The following is a 6,055-nucleotide window of genomic DNA, read 5'->3' on the forward strand; positions in this document are numbered from 1 at the left end:
ATCTCTCACTAGCTTAAGCTCATATTGAGCTTTAGCTTTCCTAACACTGTCCCTACAAGTACTAGTTATTTGATTATATTCATCCTTGGTTGTAAGGCCCTCCTTCCACTTCTTAAATGTGTCTTTTTCATTTCTCAAATCTTTAAAAAGATTGGTTCTTGTAGGTTATCGGGCTGTGTAACCGTGGTCTTGGAATTTTTCTTTCCTGACGTTTCACCAGCAATTGTGGCAGGCATCTTCAGAGTAGTAACACTGAAGGACAGTGTCTCTCAGTGTCAAGTGTGTAGGAAGAGTAATATATAGTCAGAAAGGGGTTGGGTTTGAGCTGAGTACTGTCCTGCAAAAGTAATGTGCTAATCATTGTCCTGTAAGTATCAAGATAATGTGCTAATGAGGGTATGGTATGTTAATATGGAACCATTGTATCCTGAAGTGATCTGTTAATGTGTGTAATCCAAAACTAATCTGCATGGCTATTGTTGAATGTTGTCTTTGTTAGTCTGGAGGTTTTCAGAACAGGAAGCCCAACCACCATGTCCCGTTATGACACACCCCCTTTTCAACCGCTTCAATATCCCACTCTCTCAGCCTGGTCGTATATGCTGAGGGAAAATCGTTGGCCTGAGTATATTTGTGAGGAGATTATTTTCCTTCTCCTCCAGTCCCACACCAGTATTTACCTCAGAGAGAAATATGACACGAGGCTTTTTAACTTAAACAGACAAAACAGGGAAGTTTATTGAACAGAACTCACAGCGATTGATTTTCAAGGAAAAGGCAGAAATTGGAGGGAAAACTCAAAGTCAGGTTTATCTACATAAGATTACTTCAGAGATAGCTTAGATGTTTTCTTCACTCAAGTTCCTTCAGTTCTTAGTTTCACGCTTACTCAGATTCAGACTCTCAGACTCTGTCCCCAGCCTAGCTCACAGGAGTGAAGGAAGTCTGAGTTCGTTTCCATCCTCAGAGAACTCACAGAAGTTTGGGGAAATAAAAATCCCTCTTCCATTTCTCTCTGATTACCAGTGGCTGTAATCCTCCACACCTCCCTGCCACCGGAATAGCTCTACCTCAGAGACTAATTCCCCTTTGTGACCTGAGAATGGGCCCTCTCTAACCCAATTCTCACTCCTGTCACTGCCACAGGTTGTGTATGTTTCAATAGCTTTGGCTTTAACAGAATCCCTCAGTTTCACAGAGTACAGTCTGGCTTCCGCTCAGTCTCGCTACCAAGCTTCCAATCTATCACAGCCCTCTCTGGCTGATCCCAAGCTTTGACTACTTTCACAGCCTTCTATCCAGGATGGGTCCCAAAGCTTCAAATGTTTTGTGTCTCTCAGAGCTCAGAGTGTCAGCTCTCTGGCTCCGCCCACTCTTGGTCTGTCAGCTCTTGCTGCAGATTAACCCCTTATCCGTCACACCCGTCTCTTTGAGAGCTTTGTAATCTGGTCTAGGAGTGTCTCATCCAAGTCCTCTACTTGGTTTGATGGTCAATAGCAGACACCCATCATAATATCACTAGTATTTCTTACTCCTTTTATCTTTACCCATAGACTCTCGACTGAACTTCCATGCTCAAATTCATGTACTTCTTCACAAGTATACACATCCTTGACATGTAATGCTACTCCTCCCCACTTCCTAATCTATCCCTTTTAAACAAGTTGTACTCCTCAATCCTAATATTCCAATCGTGAGTGACATCCCACAAAGTTTCAGTAATGCCTACTAGGTCAAAATCCCCTTTCTGTATCAGGGCTTCAAGTTCCCTCTGCTTGTTTACCATACTCTGCACATTAGTGTATAGACATCAGAATCCATGGTTTATGTGCCCTGAAGTTTTCGTTTCTGTTCTTATCCATGAGTTAATAGATAGATAATTTATTAGCCAGACAAAACATGATAAAACGTAAAGCATGGACTAATAGATTCTTACAATCAAAGAATTACAGTCCGAGTCTTAAAACATTTTTAAAACATTTTAAAAAAGAATTACAGCTGGGACACATCTGTCAATTGCGCTGTTCTAAGGCGACGAATTTTCATTGCTGCTAAACAAAATTTCGCAACTTGAAGAGTGTTTGAAGGATTATCCCCTTGTAGGAGCATCTCAAACCTTTCACCTGCCCTGTTAGGTCTCAATCTTGATAAGAGGGGCTCAATAAACTTCGAACAGGGTAATGTATAGAAATTGCAGTTCAGGAGGGCATGCTCAACAGTTTCTAAGTCCCCTGATTTGCAGGGGCAGAATCTCTCTTCCCAGGGTGTCTTCTTATATTTCCCTTCAAGCAAAGCAGATGGTAAGGCTGCACATATGGCCAGGGTAAAGGCCCTTCTGTAATTATTTATCTCTAAATAATGGAGATAGGCTGCTGGTGCTAGGATGTATTTAGTATGGAGGGGTGCAGTGAATAGAGGCGCCCTTGCTAGATCTGTTTGTCTCTCAATGTCTTTGATCCTTTGGGATATAATTAACTTAGCTTGTTCCCACCCTAACTGAAGTAAAGCTAGGGGTGTAAAACCCAAGTTGTTTAATTTGACATCTATGGCTATCACCCATCTGGATCTAAAGGAGTCACAAAGGATCAGTGGGAGAAGACCATTAGGGTTGAAGTAAATTTTTAACCAGAGAGAGATCGAGGACAGGCAATCCTTGCCTCGACCTTCATCATGCCGGTTTCTAAACGTATCAGAGCATTTGGAACACATCTTGGCAATTGCAGGGTAGCTCTAAGGAACTTAGATTGCACATGTTAATGGGAGTAAGACTAGAGGGTGAAGAGTCGAGTTGTGTTCCATATAGCATTTGTGCTAGGGTTTTTGCCTGATAAAGTTTGAGTGCTGCTGGAATGTAATGTGTCCCTTTGGTCCGGAGGAAATTGATTATCAAACGGGCTGACCTTTCCCCCAAATTGGCTGCATGAGTATTATGGGCCAACTTGGATCCAGATACCTGGATTGTCGTTCCAAGATATTTATATTGGGTGACCTGTTCCAGCCTGTGGCCATTAATGCTCCACCTCCTATATTTAGGACGTCTACCAAAGGCCATGACTTTTGTTTTATCGTAGTTGATCATCAGGCGTTCTTTCTCACAAAACGTTGCCACTCTCATAAGCGCCCTCCTGAGACCAACTGGGGTTCTTGAAAGAATTACCGCATCATCGGCGTAGAGCAGTATATGAATATGCCTGTCCGCCAGTTTAGGAGGATGCAAATCTGGTGCTTTCAGTGTGTTAACTAGATTATTTATATAGTAGGCAAAAAGCTGGGGGGCAAGAAAACAGCCCTGCCTAATACCTCTATAGGTGTTTATGGGGGTCCATGAGTTAATGTTTCCTTGCATACATGCCATTCCCTGCAAATCTTTATTAGTCTCATCTCTAGTTATTGTCATCATACTAGGCTTTAAGTTTTTGTCTCGCTCCCTCATAGGATTTAGGTTAAAACCCTCCTTATCAGGTTTGCAAGGCTCTCACCAAACACGTTTCCTACCCTCGTGATGTGTAAACCATCTCCCGATAGAACAGCTTCATCTCGAAAGCATAAGCCATGGTCCAAAATCCAAACCTTTCTTGACGACACCATCTACGCAGCCAGTCATTAATTTGTAGTATTCCTTTTTCCCTTCCAACACAACACAACCTTCAACAGAAAGAACTGACGAAAACACAACCTGGCCCCCCAAGTCTTTCACCTTTCTGAGAGCCGCATAGTCTTTTTTTACTACATTCTGGGCTGTGCCAGGCAATATCATTTGTTCTCTCATGAATGAGCAAGAAAGGATAATAATCTGTGAGCTTGATGAGTCTTCCTACCCTTTCCGTCACATCCTGGATGCATGCACCTTGTAGAAAGCATACATCTCAAGATGACAAGTCCAGTCAGCACACTTTAGACCAGGGGTGTCGAACTCATTTGTTACGAGGGCCAGATATGGCTTAAATGTCACTAGCTAGGGCCGGGCCATGTGTACCAAATAAATAAATAAATACCATAAAATGTAATGCCAGGTACTGGAGATACGAACTTCATAGACAACACAGGCAAAGTCAATTATTTTTGCTATTGTTTTAATCATGTTTGTATTTTGTTTGTATCATTTTTGTATCATTAATTGGCTTTGCCTGTGTCTTCTATAAAGTTTGTATCTCTGATCCCTGGCATTAAATTTGATCTGGACTGGGGGTGGGGGTGGCTGCCTTGGCTGGCGATCCCACAGCAGGATCATCATCCCAGATCTGGACTGGTGGCTGCCTGGGAACAGAATGTCCCCAGGGAACAGAATTTGCGCTCTGGGACTGGAATGACATGTCACAGAGTGGAATAACAGCCCATAGGAGTACCAGAAGCATTCTGGGACTGTCATTCCAATCCCAGAACACTTCTCCTATTCCTATGGGCTGTCATTCCACTTGAGGTCTATCATTACATTCCTGAACATTTCTACTCCCAGGGGTTATTCCACTCTGCAACCTCTCATTCCAGTCCCAGGACACTTCTGCTATTCCCAGGGACTGTCATTCCTCTCTGTAACCTGTCCTTACAGTCCCAGAGCATAGATTCTGTGGCTTGAGATCGTCATTCCACTCTGGGGCTGTCATTCCAATCCCAGAGTAGTCTTTTTGGGCCCAGAGATTTTAATAGAAAATCCATTCCGCATTTTCTTTGCAACTTTTTTGTGCTTTAATATATTTCAATGGAGTCCATGAAAGTCAACTGGCATTCCTGCCCCCATTATTGCCAATGGGCTTGCAAGCTTCTCCCATTGTTTCCAGTGGGCAATCCTGTCATTCCTTTTAGTACATCCCCTTTTTTGTTTTAGGAATTGCATGGAGAATTACCATTTAGGAAGATCTTCCTGCCTATAGAGCAGTAGTGCAAGATTGCTGAGGCTTGAGGGTAGGAGATAAGCATCTTGTTCACTTAGTCCTAAGCCTCAGCAGCTCCAGCTGCTGAAGTTTTACACTTGGTAAACAGGAACATTAGAACATAACAAAGGCCATGCTGGATTAGACCAAGGTCCATCAAGTCCAGCAGTCTGTTCACACTGTGGCCAACCAGGTGCCTATAGGAAGCCCACAAACAACTGCAGCAGCATTATCCTGCCTGTGCTCCACAGCACCTAATATAATAGGCATGCTCCTCTGATCCTGAAGGGGACAGGTATGCATCATTGCTCTTTTCTGTACCTTCTCAAGCTCTGCTATATCTTTTAGGAATGGTGGCCAGAACTGCACACAGTATTCCAAGTGTGGTCTCACCATAGCTTTGTACAAGGGCAGTATGATAGCAGCAGTTTTATTCCATTCCATTTATTTACTAGCTCCTTTGACCAAAGGTCTTGAGGTTAACCATAACAATAATACATAACAGTTTTATTCTCTATTGTTGTCTAATTATGGCCAGCATGGGATTTGCCTTTTTTCATAGCAGCCACACACTGGGTTGAAGTCTTCATCGAGCTATCCACTACCACCCTAAGATCCCTTTCTTGGTCTGTTGCTGCCAGCACAGATCCCATCAGTGTATATGTGAAGTTGGAATTTTTTGCCCCAATATGCATCACTTTGAGCTTGCTCTCATGGAAGCTGCTTATGAGAGAGGAAGCTACTTATCTTGCTCCAAAATTTGAGCAGTTCAATGTAGGGAGGGAAATACATATTAAACATATATTTCTGCATCACCCTAATTTCAGATGCTGATAGGGTCTCAATCTATCTTCCACAGCTTACTCCTGTCCTTTCTCCAGGGAGCTTAGGTTGGCCTACAAGAATCTCCTTTTCTCAAAGACTTGGAAAGATGGGGTAGACTCCAAATTTCTTGGCTAGGTTGCATTTCAACTATCAAAATGAATGTCCTACCGAGAATGAACTTTCTATTTCAAACACTTCTAATTGACATCAGTAAAACTATGATAACCAAATGGCAAAGAATCATTAACAAATTTGTTTGGAGAGGGAAAAAGCCTAGAGTCAGATTTGTGGTCTTACAAGATGCCAAAGAGAGGAGGTCTTTCATTACCCAACCTGTTTTTAAACTATCAAGCTGCCAC

This window comes from Euleptes europaea, chromosome 1 (genome assembly GCF_029931775.1).
Source record: "Euleptes europaea isolate rEulEur1 chromosome 1, rEulEur1.hap1, whole genome shotgun sequence".
Classification (NCBI taxonomy): domain Eukaryota; kingdom Metazoa; phylum Chordata; class Lepidosauria; order Squamata; family Sphaerodactylidae; genus Euleptes; species Euleptes europaea.